The sequence below is a fragment of the Mustela nivalis genome, assembly GCF_964662115.1.
Source record: "Mustela nivalis genome assembly, chromosome: 2".
Lineage (NCBI taxonomy): Eukaryota > Metazoa > Chordata > Mammalia > Carnivora > Mustelidae > Mustela > Mustela nivalis.
This window is the reverse complement of record NC_139021.1, coordinates 35,550,129-35,565,945: the sequence shown is the minus strand read 5'-3', so window position 1 is coordinate 35,565,945 and position 15,817 is coordinate 35,550,129. Positions and strand designations below refer to the sequence as shown.

General features: G+C 45.7%; 2 long non-coding RNA genes across 2 annotated transcripts in view; both read left to right on the top strand.

Moving 5' to 3' along the window:
• The window catches only part of LOC309860539, a 36,138-nt gene extending 33,312 nt beyond the window's left edge, over positions 1-2,826 (top strand). The window contains exon 5 of the long non-coding RNA XR_014309432.1: positions 1,582-2,826. This is a non-coding gene — a long non-coding RNA (uncharacterized lncRNA). The remainder of the gene's footprint in view (positions 1-1,581) is intronic.
• A 12,254-nt stretch (positions 2,827-15,080) lies between these two features.
• Positions 15,081-15,615, top strand: LOC309860547. The gene is made up of 2 exons (XR_014309441.1): positions 15,081-15,207; positions 15,419-15,615. It is a non-coding gene; the product is annotated as an uncharacterized lncRNA (long non-coding RNA).
• Positions 15,616-15,817: the final 202 nt, after the last annotated feature.

Genomic DNA, 15,817 nt, shown 5'->3' with positions numbered 1-15,817 from the left:
CCTTTTCATATATGTGTTAGACTATTGCCACTGTACGTTTTGCTGGCTATCTATTACATATTTTGTATTTATTTGTCTTTATTCTCATTAGGGACTCAGGTAAAAATGAGTAGTGTTGCATTCCCTTTCAGCACAAGCAACAACCTGGCTGTGTCTGTAGCCCCTGACTTGCAACCCACGTCCTGCTTCCCTCCCTTCTGCTCTGCAATTCAAGAATCTGAGCAAGATGCTTCCAGCCCTGCCATCCTGCCCAGGAGATAACAGGATACCTATTTACCTACCAAGACTTGTTTCCTAAACTACAAATGTGCATGGCTTTCCATGGTTTTGCTAATTCATTAACGCTCTGCTGTATTTCCAATGACCAAGTGCATTTGTGCCAAGGCGGGGAAAGAGGCATTTTCATGCGTGCCCGCTTATTAACAGCGGAAATCCATTTAAGCGGCTCTTTCTCTGACTGTGAGAGGTGATCCCTAGGGAGGCCTTGGAGAGAGCCTCAGAGGGCAACATACAAGGCTTCCCTTTAAATAAGAAAGTAATTCTACTCAATTATTTGGAGCCCCCACCCCGTCCCACAGCAGAGAAAGATCTATGGATTCCCCCATCCTGGTGCCCCAGGTAACCTTTTTAAAGGTGAGCCTTTAAATGAGCCTTTTTAAAGGTGCTTGGCTAGGGGTGCCTGGTTGGCTCAGTTGGGAGGAGGATGGGACTCCTGATCTAAGGGTTGTAGGCTCAAGCCCCACATTGGATGTAGAGATTACTTAAAAATAAAATCTTAAATAAGTTTGGCCAGAAGATAGTCTGATCACATACTGTGAGTTTAATTAAAATAACAGCAATCTTTTCTGATATTCTACAAACTTTGTAATTTCTTTTCCTTCCTTCCTTCCTTCCCTTTTTGTTTCAACCCTAGTGATTTTCTTTTGATCAGTTTTCATTACTATCTATGTTATCTATGGTTCTAAAGAGTCAGATACAAGGCTTGTTGTTATAAAACACAGCAGATTCCTCTCACTCCATTTCTGGATTCCTTTTCCAAATTTCCAAATAACAGTTTTGTACTATATGCTATGATTTTTTTCAGCTTTAGATCTTATTTATCCACTTCGTACTATGGAAGAGAAGGACTTAGCTCTTTTGTCCCTGTCACTCTGTCTCTCTTACACACACACATAGACACACTTTCTAACTCTCCCTCCTTCCAAAACAATTGCATCAATTGTGGTTAGATAAGTATTCAGTGCTGAATTCATCAAGGTCCAGGAGACAGAACCATATTATAATTTATAGAGGGAATGTATGATATAGGAGTGTAATAAAAGAAAGTCAACTTTAGGGGCGCCTGGGTGGCTTAGTGGGTTAAAGTCTCTGCCTTCTCCTCAGGTCATGATCCCAGGGTCCTGGGATCGAGCCCCACATCAGGCTTTCTGCCCGGCAGGGAGTCTGCTTCCCCCACCCCGCCTGCCTCTCTGCCTACTTGTGATCTCTCTCTCTCTCTCTCTCTGTCAAATAAATAAATAAAATCTTAAAAAAAAAAGATTACTATAAGAATTACTAATACAACATAAGGTTATTTTATAGGACAGAGAGAGAGCACTAAAGAAAACCCTGGAGATGAGCAAGGCTATTCAAGGAAGGGACACCCCTCCCTGAGTCTGGGCTGGCAGAGAAGGGTACTGAGCCGCTCCAGGCCAGAGCCCATCAACAGTGGCTGGACAAGCAGAAGATGCTGCTCCAAGGTGCATGTGGGCAGAAAACCATGGCCAGACCTGACAAGCAGAAAACACCTCTCTGGAGGGCTGTGGAAACTCGATGGGACGCTATCCAGGAAGGACTGCTGAAACTTACTGGAGGCCAAGGCCACTGGATGTCTCCCCCAACCTACTCACTGGTCACAACCAAATAGGAGGAGCAAGAAGAAGAAAAACAGAAGACACAAGAACTGGGAAAAGAAGCCCCTTCCTCCTGCACTGTCCCTCCAGCGACCTCCTACCAATAAACCTCTAACGTCATGCCAACAGCAAAGGAGAAATAGTTTAAGGACCCAGATCCACTTCCACGGGTCAGGCAATGAAGTTTGAATTTGGAGTCAACAGGCAAATAAACGGCCAACTGGCACAACTATTTGTCTTTGATGACTGTTAAAAATCATATCGATAGCTAAGCCATGTTGTATACAGTAATCCCTTCTTCCCTCCTTGGCTTTCTGGTTTCTCTTGAATTAATAATTGACTTGGTTGCTTTTGTCTCTTTAACTATCATTAATCCCCAAAATCTCCCCTTTGTAATCTAAATCTCCCCTCCCACGGGCACCAATATTCTCAGTCCTAGTTCTGGCAATCTTTGGTGCAGGCACCACGGTTGGGGGAGGGAGGCATGGAAGCAGAGACAGTGTTACTATTTGAGGAAGTTCATTCATCTTCAGCAAGATTCCCCACAATGACCTTGGGGGCAGTTCCCGGAGGCCATGGACTCTTCTCTATGGCTCCTTTCTCCTCCCGGAAGGTAATCTCACAAATGCTGTCCCCTCTTCTTTCATCAACCCATTGCTCTCCTGGCTTCTTGGCATCACATTTATTAATCAAACACAGCTATTAATATGGCCAAGAAGCATGAATAGTGGGGCAACACATTGTCTTAGAGACAAGGAGAGGAACAAATGTGACAAATTCAGACCTATATCATTAACCTCTGGCTTCTTGAAAAGGTCCCCAAGCCCTTCTGGAATTTCTACAATAGGCCTTTTCTTCGTACTAAACTTTCAGCATCCTTAAGAACTATCATTCTAGATAAATAAGCTGTGTCTTATTCTACTGTATTGCTTTTCTCTTTTAACCACTAGTATCATACCTAAAAGGCATTTCTCACAACAAATGTGTACAATTTCAGCCACTTCTCACAGAAAACACATGTAATTTTAACCAAACCAAAAAACCCCATAACTAGGCTGGCTCTTATCACCACTTAGAATCTTATTTTTACAGTGATATGATTCCTGAGTTTTGAACAACTGATTTAAAAACAAATCTTTCAAACTGAACACATTAGTGGATCGGAACCCCATCATTTTCAAGGTTTTATCATGAAACAGTAAAATTGCTTTAACAGTAATAATTTAAATGGTTCATGTAATATCATACCATATATACAACACATAAAGTTATGTATTCACTCAACAAATCTGTACTATGTCTTAAGTTACTGGCATCACAAATAATTCATTTTGTTGCCATGCCTACTTTTTAGTCCCCCATACACAGGGTAAAGGCACACACTGGGGCATATGAAAGACTTTGGATTAAATGGAAACTTTAATCCAGTTGAATATTTAATCATTAAGAACACTTTACAGTGTACCTGCTATTATATTATATACAGAGTTGTTGTCCTATAATCATTATTAATGTGTAATATATGATACCGCATGTAGCTGAGTCTGTGTCACAATACTGAGAACATTTGGAAACTCTGCCCCAGCCCTTCATCCTGAGTTGCAGGCATCTCATGCCAGCCTTGTGCAGGACACTAAGGGACCCTAACAGATGACGCCCAAGTGTTTTAAAGTCCAAATATCTAAATAGGTTTCATCCACAGATAGTTTCCCCTCACCACCACTGGTTTCAAAGATCAAATAACTCTGGGATTCAAAGGAATGTGAAAGCCTTAAGTACACATTCAGATGAGCTGACCATAAGTTACTATACATGGAACGCTGTTCAAGCCTAAAACATTAAGGAAACGCATTGTTTCCTTTAAAAAATAAAAAAACAAAAAAACAAAAAAACAAAAAACTTGGCTTTCGTTGTTGGTCTTTTACTGTATGAATGGATTTTCCAGAGAGACAAAAAATAGTTTTCTACAACTAGCCCAGAAAGGGGAGGAGGAACACAGGTTTCAACAGGCCAATATTTGGATGATGGCAAATCCAGATCTCCAGTCTCTGGTCAAAGTCTTCTGTGCTTAGAGACAATTCTGAAGCTGTATTTAAAGGATACAATGTTAATCAAAGTACTATAAGTTGGCAAAAAACAGAGTCAGCCTTTCCCCAAATTAGATTCCAGGATGATCAAAATTTGAATGTAAAATAAGGCAAATCTAGAAAAAATTTATGAAGCAAGTGTATGTAAAAGGCTAATGAACCTCTCTGGTGAGAGAGGTCTTGCTGAGATAATCATATCACTGAAGCTAAAAAGCAGCGAGAACATGATCTCACCATAGGAAAATCCAAAGTCTTCCTGCTATGGACTAAATGTTTTTATCACTACAAAAATCATGTCCTGAAGTCCTAACTTGCAATGTGATTGTATTTGGAGATGGGGCTTTTGGGAGATAGTTAGTTTGGATGAGGTTATGAAGGAATTCACCCCTTATAAGAAGAAACATCAGAGGAGCACCTGGATGGCTCAGTAGGTAAGGCATCTGCCTTTGGCTCAGGTCATGAGCCCAGGGTCCTGGGATCGAGTCCTGCATCAGGCTCCTTTCTCAACAGGCAGCCTGCTTCTCCCTCTACCTGCCAGTCTTCCTGCTTGTCCTTTCTCTCTCTCTCTCTAAAAAATAGGTAAATAAAACCTTAAACAAAACAAAACAAAACAAAACCAAAAAAAAAAAAAGGAGGAGGAGGAGAGGGGGAGGAGAAGAAGAAACAATACCAGAGAGTTTGCTCTCTCCCTGCCCTATGAGGAAACAGCAAGAAAGTAGCTGTCTGCAAGACAGGAAGAAAGCTATCCAAGGATACTGACCATCCTGGCACCTGACCTTGGACTTCTGACCTCCAAAGCTATAAGAAAATAGATTTCTCTTTGGTAAGGCACCCAGTCTGTGTCTTCTGTTATGGCAGCCTGAGCAGACTCAAACACAGCCTAAGGGAAGTTTAAAAACCAGAAATATGGGGAAAAATTTGCAACCTTTGTAATAAGAAACATGTTTATACACTAAAATATTATATATTTTATGAACATATATTAAAATATATAAAATATTAAAATTAAAAGAAAAAATATAAAATATTATATTTTTATGAATGAATCAGTTAGAAAAATACAAATACCCTAATAGCAAATGAGCTAAGGACATAGAGACAATTTATGAAAGAACTATAAATTATCCATCAACAAAAGAAAATGTGTTCTGTATCAGCACTGTGATAGGCAGGACAAGGGCCCCCAAGGAAAGGTCACATCCTAATCCCCAGAACCTGTGAGTATGTTACCTTAAATAGCAGAAGAGATTTTGCAAAAGTGACTAGGTTAAGGATTTTGAGATGGGGAGATTATCCTGGGTTATGTGGGTAGGCCCAAAGTCATTGCAAGGGTACTTGTAAGTGAAGAGGGATGGATGGCTTTGAAGAAGGAGGAAGGAGCCACAAGCCAAGGAATGCAGGTGGCTTCTAGAAGCTGGATAAGGCAAGGAAACAGACTCCCACTGGAATGCCTAGAAAGGGATGCAACACTGCAGCAGGCTTTTTTTAGCCCAGTGAAAACCACGTTGCACTTCTGAGATCTAGACTTGTAACGTAATAAATCTGTGTTCTTGCAAGCTAACAAGTTTGTGTAATTCATTACAACAGCAACAAGAAATGAATACAACTACTAAGCAAAGAAATAGAAATTTTAAAAGTGATATTTTGGGGACGCCTGGGTGGCTCAGTGGGTTAAGCCTCTGCCTTTGGCTCAGGTCATGGTCTCAGCGTCCTGGGATCGAGCCCTTCATCAGGCTCCCTGTTCAGTTGGGAGCCTGCTTCCCCCCGCCCCCACCCCTGCCTTCCTCTCTGCTTACTTGTGATCTTTCTCTGTATGTATCAAATAAATAAATAAAACCTTTAAGAAAAAAGAGTGATATTTTTGCCTTTAGATCAGTATAAATGAAAAGTGTCAGCCTGAGGGAATATGCTTTTTGTGGGAATCAGTATGTAACAGATCTTTAAACATGCATACTCTTTGACCGGACAATTTTATTTTTCTTTGACTATATCCTGAATGCACTGGGTTTCCAGCCACATTTAGTGGTGGATGGCTTTGTTCACAGCAAATAGAGTAGAGAGAAATGAAGCTGTGATTGCTGAAGCAGGGTTAGGGGCTGATGCCTGGCGTTTACCTCGCCTCTGCAGGAACCCCTCAGGCATTCACATGGGCTCCATAGAATACATTTTGAGAACCACTGTGCTGGGGGAATAATTATAGAAGCAAACCAAAGACCCCAACACACAAGGATGTTTATCACAACATTGCTTATAATTGCAATGAATTAGAAACCATCTACTTGACCCTCAAAAAGGGACTAACTTATTAGAGTTTTTAAGTAGTATATAATACTACACACCTGTTTAAAATGATGAGACATACCCATATAAAATGTAAAGAGTTATGCGATGTATTGAGTGGGAAAACAAGCTACAAGATATTCTGGCATACTAAGAGTCGTCTCTTAAATACATGCACAGACATGTATAGGAAAGATGTATAAGGGACTTAAAAAGATGTTCAACATCACTAATCATTAGGGAATGCAAATCAAAACCACAAAGAGATCACTTTACACCTGTCAGAATGGCTAGAATAAAAAACCACAAGAAGCAATAAGTGCCAGCGAGGATGTGGAGAAAAAGGAACCTTCCTGCACTGTTGGTGGGAATGCAAATTGGTGCAGCCTTTGTGGAAAACAGTATGGAGCTTGTCTGCAGGAAATTAAAAATAGAATTACCAGATGATCCAGGAATTCTACAACCGGGTATTTACCCAAAGAACATAAAAGCACTAATTCGAAAAGATAGATGGATCCTTATGTTTTCTGCAGCAATATTTACAATAGCCAAATATGGAAGCAGCCCAAATGTCCATCAGCCGATGAATGGAGAAAGAAGAACAAGAAGGAGAAAAAGGGGGAGAAGTGAGTGTATAATGGAATATTACCCAGCCCCAAAAAAGAATGAAATCTTGCCATCTGCAACATGGATGGATCTAGAGAGTATTAGGCTAAGTAAAATAAGTCTATCAGAGAAAAAGAAATACCATATGATTTCACTTCTGTGGAATTTAAGAAACAAATGGACTAACAAAAAAAAATAGCTTCTTAGAGATATTACGATGAGCAGTGAGTAATTTCGTTGAGTCACTACATCGTACACCTGAAACTAATATAACACTACACATTAATTATACTGGAATTGTAAAAATTTAGAAGTAATTTTTTTAAAAGTAGAAATGATAATAAAAACCAAGTGGCCGGGGCGCCTGGGTGGCTCAGTGGGTTAAAGCCTCTGCCTTCGGCTCAGGTCATGATCCAGGGTCCTGGGATCGAGTCCCGCATCGGGCTCTCTGCTCTGCTGAGAGCCTGCTTCCCTTCCTCTCTCTCTGCCTGCATCTCTGCCTACGCGTGGTCTCTTTCTGTCAAATAAATAAATAAAATCTTTGAAAAAAAAAAAAAACCCAAGTGGCCATCAAAAAAAAGAAAGAAAAGGAAAAATGGATCTAGATCAAACCATTAACAGTGGCTCTCTCTGTGTGGTGTGCTTTAGGTGAGTTTTACTTTCTTCTTTATACCTTTATTTTTAAAAGATGAACACATATTTTATAATCAGAAAAAACCCTCAAGTTATATATTGAATAACAGTGAGTAACAAATGAATAAATGGCTAGAATGTGAGAGAGAGAGAGAGAGAATGAAGAGGAGAGAGAGAGAAAGTGGGGGGAGTGGGTAGTGGGGAAGATACAGACAGATGTTTTATGTGATGAGGTTTGAATGAAGCCACTAATGTTCGGTGCCTTCCATTTGCCCCACTAACTCCACTTTCTCCCTTTTCCTTTCTACTCTGTGCCTGGGGGAGGCTGACCTATTGATGACTTTCCTTGCCTCTTGGCCTCCTTCTGGGTTTTCCAAATGGAGGAGCACTAGCAAAGATGAGAGAGTGGGAGCATGAGATTGGGGTCTATTCGCTGTATCAATGCCAGTGGTGTGCTACAGGCTGCAGACTGCGTCCTTCCAGCAAATTCCACAGCTCCTGTTTGGAGGTCCTGTCCATGCGGTCATCATCCCCTCTTTTTCCCCTCTGGACCACCATAAGGTGTAGTTGTGGTCAAGTTTCCCGCTTTGGTTAGCCCCGGGGTACTGCATGATCCCTGATCTGTTTCTGGGAATTCTACCTATAACTTTGTAAATTATTCATTTTGAGTGTGCCATCTGTTTTCAGCTAGGATCCTGACTAATACACTGTGTGTGTGTGTGTGTGTGTGTGTGTGTGTGTAAGCTACTATGAAGAGAAACAGTTTTCTTCCAAATATCCTACAGTCATATCTAAAAGTCCTATTTTGTTCTATAAAAACGCAGCTAGTATGGAACATACAGCTCAGTCCACCAATACAGGTACAAAAAAATAATACTTTTGTCATTTTCTATACCTTAATGTAATTTCTATTGTGCATCTCCATTCCACTGGGGTAGGGGGGTGGTAAAAGACCAGATCACTCAGTATGGGACTTACTCATCCACCTGTCTTCCCCAGTTCCGTATCTTAGTAGTGGGGAGCTTTCCTGGTATTGAGGCACGGGGGGGGGGGTGTCATCTGGCCACATGAGCAACTGCTGGGACACCTTACACCCCACTCTGTTCTCAGGTAGCAATTCGAGGGGTTTGGTGAGCCCTTCTACTTCTATGCTATCCGTACATCTCCATGATCCTGGGGTGTAGGAGACTCTGGGGGGCTGCCTAAGCCCCATCCTTCAGGCCATGTGTACAGCCACTTTTTCTCTAGGTCTTGCCACTTCCTTGGGACTCCTTAGGGAAGCATGACACAAGTCCCACGTGCTGCTGTCCCCCCAACATTCCACGGTGTTCCCAGAGTCTCCCCGGGTCTCCCCCTGTGGTTTCTCAGAGACCCACCAATGTCCACCCTGAAATGGTTTCCCTTGAGGGCTATTTCCCCTCCAGCCAGGGAAATTTATTCTCTAGTCTACATTGTGGGGAAGCTTTCTCATTATGTATTCTCCTAAACACTTGGTTTAATGGTTGTTACAGCCACGTAAGTTCATGTGCAAGGCTAATTGGATCATAATGATGAAGTTGGTACAAAACCTAATCGCTTCAAAAAATAAAATAAAAAAAAAGCTCAGCGTTGTGCAACAGGCAAGTGTGTGGAGGATGTGAGAGTCATTCTACCTTAATTTTCCCTTTCACACACTCCCCATGATCGTGTGCATTTAGCCCTTCGGGAAGAACAGGCTTCAAGTACACGTATGGTACTCTTTATGAAAGACAATACTGTACTCTTTCAAGGGAAAGTCCTGTACGATCCTGTTCTTTCAAAGTCTTCTTGTGCAAGGTCTTCCAATTTGGGGATGTACAAAAGTCTCACAAATTAGGACTTCCTAAGTCACTTATTTGGAGAGAATGGGCTAGGCCTGCAGATATGATTTTCTGCCACTAGATGTCTCTGGGTCTTAAAGTAGCACAGCAATGAGGTTTGTTTCTATTTATATACGCACATCACCTACCTCCCCCTTACAGAGTTTCATAATCCTCTTATGTAATGCTGGGTCGTCAGCTACAGTTATCATCAGTTGGGAAACTGCGGGGGACGGGCGGAGGGGGTGTCCCAAGAACTCTCTGCCCCCAAAACAGGGCCGGAAGTGTGGAGAGAAGGGTCTGTACTTGTGTGATCCCACAGAACCCCTAATTCCAAAATTTGCCCATGCGCTGGGCAGTGAACGGCTGGGCAGGGGAAACAAAGAGCTGCCTGTGGCATGTGACCAGCTGGATGCGGAGCCCAAACCGTCCTCTTTCTTGCCGTTTGGAACCAGCAGAGGAGCTAGCGCGCTGAGTAACAGCTCGGCCTTGCATCTCTCCACCGGCTGCAGGCACCACTGAAAACCCTCCCACTGGCCACACCTGCCCCCCACCACCACCCTGCTTCCCATCAGGGAACCCGGCAGACAGCAAATGCCACCGAATTCTCCCCAGACTCCTACAACGTCATCAGGGCATCTCATCGCTCTGCTTTCTATGGTGCTTTCCCGTACGTGTCTGCCCGCCAACCCAGACAGGCGTTCCCGGAGGGCACAGAGCCCTCCGCTCTTCTCTGCAGCTCCTAAGGCACTGCGCTGGGTGCTTGCTTTCTACAGTATACAGTCGGTATCTAGTGATGTCTGCTGCAGGCCCTGTGTGGTCACAGGGGCTTGTGAGAAGGCTGATGAAATTATCCATCACTGATGAGATTCTGAATCTTAAAAAAAAAAAAAAGCTCAAATCCTCCAATAACAGAAATCACCTTTAATGTATATCTCCCCCGCCCCCACCCCATGGTTATTTGGAAGCTGATTTAGGCAGCTCCTTAAAGCCAGTACAAGAGCTAGGTGCATGCAATCTGCCGTAAGACTGTCCAGGGTAAACTTGAGCCCCAACAGTTATTGGTTCTGCGATCTTGTGGCACGAGACAGGCAATCTCTAGCTCAGTTATGGAAAATAGCAGTGTTCATTTCAGAGACTTGTGAAGATTCAATAAGTTCCTTCCCATCACGTGCTTATTTAGCATGGCTCCTGGCACAGAGTAGCTGTTCAAGAGTGGTTAAAAGCTGGGGACTAAAAGTGAGAACGCTTCCAGTTCAAACCCTCCCCTGTTTAATTGAGACAAGTTACATAAACTGTCCGGGCCTCAGTTTCCTAGTCTGTAAAGTGGGGATAATGCTACTTAGTTCATAGGGGGACTAAGTGACATCAGCTCATATTGTCACCACACTTCAGTCCTTGTAACAGGAGGCAGCCAGCCTGTGGACAGAGTGGCCAAGAGATTAGGCATCAGTCGCTACATGACATTCACAACATGGGCAATTCCTTGCTTTTCTTTTACACCTTGGTTTTGCGTAATTTTGTAAAGCATGTGTAAATTATTATTTTACGTGGATCCTAACACCCTTCCAGCTCATTTTAATCCAGAGGACACCGGTCATTCGTGAAATATGCGGTTCCAGGCTAGTCACACAGCAGATGACAAGGGAAAGCCAAGAATGAAGATAGCTGGGCAGAGGGAAGGAGGCGAGGAAGGAGATGTGGGGAGTTGAGAGCTTTATCTTCGCCAGGGGTTCCTACACTGTTCCGGTTGGTGGGCTTGTTCGTGGCGCTTTCAAAAATGATGCCGCAGCCGGAAGACTCACCCAGAAAATTGCATACAAACACAACATGTTCACAGCCTTTGCACGGGGTCAGCTCGAGATCAGTGGCAAGTAATAATTTAGCATCCCTTCCAAATTAATTTTTAATAAATACTTGTTTAATACTTATTAGTCATGGCAGAGGAAAACGAATTTTATATTCATAAAACTCATGTTCCTCTTTGTGTTTGAGATTAGAATTTATCACATGCATGCAGTTTTCTGAACTTCCTGAACCCATTTAGAAGTTAGTTAAATAAATGACAGATTTCTGGTAGTCAGCACATGCCCGTGAAATATTCCACTGACTGTGAGCATCGAACAGCCGTCCACGGGCTGGGTATGATGCAGAAATATTCCACAGAAAGGACCGCGGCCAGGGAAGCTATCTTTGATTGCTTGAGGTTGAGAGCAAAGGACACCTTAGTTAGCAGGCTGTGTCTTTCTGACTTGTTCTCCTGTGTGCAGTCTAGGGGGCACTTCATGGATGGAGGCCTCAGTACCTGCTGACCTACCTATCCTTTAATCCATGCTCTGGCTCAGGGCTCAGGTGAAGACCCAGGGGCTGCAGGGTCAGATTTAAACACCAAGGAGGTGATTAGGAGGTCTTCCTATATGCAAATGTCTCACCACTCACCTGAAGTTCACAGGGCAGGTGATGGGAAGAGAGGTTGGGGAGGGGAGAGACAAACAGGAAAATTGTGATGCTTCCTGCAAGCTAAGGAGAGAGAATTCATTACGTCTCCATGGAGGCCTTGAGAGGGGGACTCAAGTCTAGTCTAGTGGGGCTGCCTTGGTGCCCCCACAAGGGTCTGCAGCACAAAGACCCCTGACCGCAGGCTTGCGCCACTCCCCTCTGCTGGTTTGGGCACGTGTCTCTGGTTGAAGTCCTAGGCCGGGGCACAAGCTGCAGAAGGCAGAGGGCGAACATGATGGGGAAGGTGGGGGTTGCCGAGGAGCCCACTCAGTCAGGCGTCTGCCTCACGGCAGGGAGGCAGCTGGTAGACCTCTGGCCAGGCTGTAGAGGCTGGCCGAGGGGTAGGTTGGCTGAGAGGGCAGGGGGCAGTTTTCGCATCAGCTTTCAGAGCCAGGAATCCATGGGTCCAACGTTATCCAGATTTGGTTCATCTCCCAAACACAGGGTGGTGCTTGTCAGCAAGTTCACGCCACAGTGAACGCTTTGTGTGTCCAGCGGGGTCCCCAGGCAGAGGGCCGGGGCCTCCCTGGCTGTCCGGCTCCGGGCATCCAAGTGGTTTTGCTGATGCTGACCAACTCGGGGGGGCGGGGGGCAGGCAGAAAGGATGGCCTCCGCTCGGGCTGCGCCCCAGCAGGGCTGGCAGCAGCGATTTGTCCGTATTGGGCCGGTGACGTATCTTGGTGAGGGAAGCAGCGCTCAGTTAAGCGGTGGCTCTCGAAGTGGGGCCCTCCCAGTAGCTAGTTGCATCATGTGGGAGCTTGTAAGGGATGCACATTCTTGGGCCCAACCAAGTCAAAAGCTCCGGGGTTAAGGGTTGGGGTACTCATCCTTCCAGGGGTTTCTGACACACACCCGAGTTTGCGAATCACCAAGATGGGCCCCACACTCATGTCCTAGCCTGCCTTCTCCATGTGCTGTGGGGGCTCCTGAGGGCAGGCAAGGATCTAGTTGTGCAAGAGTCCCCCCCACCAAATCACATACCCACCCCAGGTTTCACTCTTGGGGATCAGTGCAAGCCAAAGGCTTTGTCTCTTAACCCTGCACTGCCCACAGAAGCCACGGTTGGTGGGACCCAACCGTGAGAGCAGGTGGCAAGTCTGCCTCCCTGAGGCATGCAATGGTCCCGGCTTCTGGAAGGCATGGAGGAGGGTGACTGCACACTCACACAGGTGCTTGGGGAAGACATGGCTGAGGGGCTTCTGAGCAGGAGGCAGGGTTACAGAGGCTGGGGGATAAACCTGCTTCCTTCACCCTTTCTGGGGGCCCAGTTAAACCAAGGCTAAAGCGATGGGGAAGCTAGCCTGACATTGTTGTGACATCCTGATGGCCGAGGTAGGATTAATGCTCACTGCTGAAGACCCCAGGCTTTGTCTAGACATGGAAGCCCCCTGTGCTCCAGGGTAACAGTAACTGGGGACAAAGCAAAATGCTGATGCCCTCTCTCAGACTCCACCTGCTGAGGGGACTCGGGCCCCAGGAGTCTAGAGTCTGCAGAGACAGGAGGAGCAGAGAGGGAGCACCTACACATCCTCCCCAGGGCCCACCTCATCCCCCGAGGGCAGGACCTGTGGTCAGAATGCCACAGCAGAGGAATCAAATGAGTTGCAGGAGGCACATTCTCTGAGCTGCGTGTCTTCATCTCAAGTCTCTACTTATTGGAATTCCTTAGCAGCATTTCCATTGGGAGAGTCCAAAATTAAAACACGATCACATAAACAAGTCCCAAAATAAAGTTCTACAGCTCACCAGTTTTCACTTCTAAATATCTGTTTGGCTAGAGGGCAATACTGTCTTTGCACAGTGGACAGGTGGAGCATACAAGCCCTGGAGTCAGACTATCTGGGCTTAAAGCCCAATTCTGCCATTTACCAGCTGTGTGACCTTAGGCAGTTTACTTAACCTCTCTGTTCTCTGTTTCTCCCTCTCTAAAATGGGGTTATTAATAATAGCTACCTCACAGGGACATTATAGAAATGAAATGCGCAAACATTCATAAGAGGCTTAGAAAAGTCGTTGGCTCATAGCTATGTGTGTGTTATATGAGTGTTAAGCAGACTACATGAGTTTTAAATAGGATTTTGAAGGTAGTTGTGGCGGCCTTCTAAAGCGTCCACATGGATAGGCTGAACTACATTTCCCGGAATTTCTTTTACTGTGTATTTTGGTTAGAATAGGGCACAACGGAGGCTTTTAAGCCAAGAGCTGGAGGATGGAAGTGAATCCGCAACCAAGTTGCAGCGCGAATCATCTGCTGGCTCCTCTCCTGGTGTGAGCAGCGGCCAGGGCTGAAACCGCTCCACCGTCCCCTGCATTCTCCTTCGGCTGCTGGAACTCCCAGGCCAGGAGTGAGTGTGTGTGTGTGTGTGTGTGTGTGTGTGTGTGTGTGAGTCCATGACCAAAGCCAGACCTGCACACCACACCCCAGAGGGCACAAGCAGGAACCTGTATAGCTTCTACTCCGTCCCAGGGGGACCCAGCTCGTGCTGTGGCTCCCATGTCCCCGCTCTTCCTGATGGCCCGCCCTCTGGACTTCAGGCTGATCGATAAGAGTTCCAAAAACAGTGAGCACGGAAAATAGGGTGGAAAATGATCAAATGAACAGAAAATAATTTTCTCAAGCTGAGGAACATAAATCCTCACGGGGAAATATTTATACTATGCCAAGGACCCTTGCTAATGGAGAAGTACCAAGAAAGCGGGGATAGGGAGAGAACGCCCCCCACCCCTACGCCAGGGGATGCCTGAAACCGCGACAAGTAGGGAACCCTACCTCCGCCGTGTCTTTTCCTACACATTCCTACCTAGGACACAGCTTGACTTATGAATTAGGCACAGAATGAGATCCTCAGCCGTCTCCGACCACATACTAGGACAACTGTAACAATATACTGTAATAGGAGTTCTGTGAATGTGGTCTCTCTCATCCTTCTGTATTCACCCTTCTTGGGATGATGGGAGACGACAAAATGCCTACGTGAGCTGCCATCTGCCTTCAGGGGCTGGGTGACTGTGGGTAACCGGGGAAAGGAAAGTGCAGACAGCAGAATGTGGATAATAGGGTTGCCGGGTCGGGGGTGGGGGGGACGCGGTGCAGCTGGAGTGTGTTTGTTGGCTGTGTGGCCAAGCGAAGGGAGCTTTCTGGCATGGTTGCTGGAACCACGACTGGTTCCGGGCATTGGGGCAAGCGATGTGACAACATCTATTACAGTGAAAGATTTGAAGCTTTGACTCAGCGCTTCCACCCCTGGGAACCTACCCCAGAGAAGTGAAAGCAGGCAAGGCTCCTTACAAGGATGTCTACAGCCTCATCACTGGCGCTGGCAGAGGCTGGGGTGAGGGTTACACAGGACAACACTTCATCATCGCAGCCTGGTGAGTCCCTGACCCCCTGCCCCTGGCTGCAGGGGGAGGAGACCTGCCACGGGCTAGGCCCAGCCCCTTCCGTGTCTCGGTGCCTCCCCTGGACCCTGGCTTCTGTACAGACGTCCACACTGGAAATGCAAGCTGCTTGCCTTTGCTGCTCTTCCAGGCAAATGTTTGTTTGTTTGTTTATTTTAAAGATTTTTATTTATTTATTTGACAGACAGAGACCACAAGTAGGCAGAGAGGCAGGCAGAGAGAGAGGGGGAAGTAGGCTCCCCGCTGAGCAGAGAGCCCGATGTGGGGCTCAATCCCAGGACTCTGAGATCATGACCTGAGCCGAAGGCAGAGGCTTTAACCCACTGAGCCACCCAGGCATCCCAAATGTTTATTTTCAAATAAATTGTTCCTTTCAGAGAAGGGCTTGGATCTCACTGTTCAGTCATTTTATTCCAGAGCAGAGACAATAGTTTACCTTGACTCACCCTGGGACCGTGGGTGGTAAGCACGGTGACGGGGGCCCGGGGCCTTACTCACTGGCTGGCAGGGCCCGTCCCTCCTCCCAGAGAACTGTCAGCCGAGTCTTAATACCCACCAGCTGCACCGACCCTCAGCTTTGTAG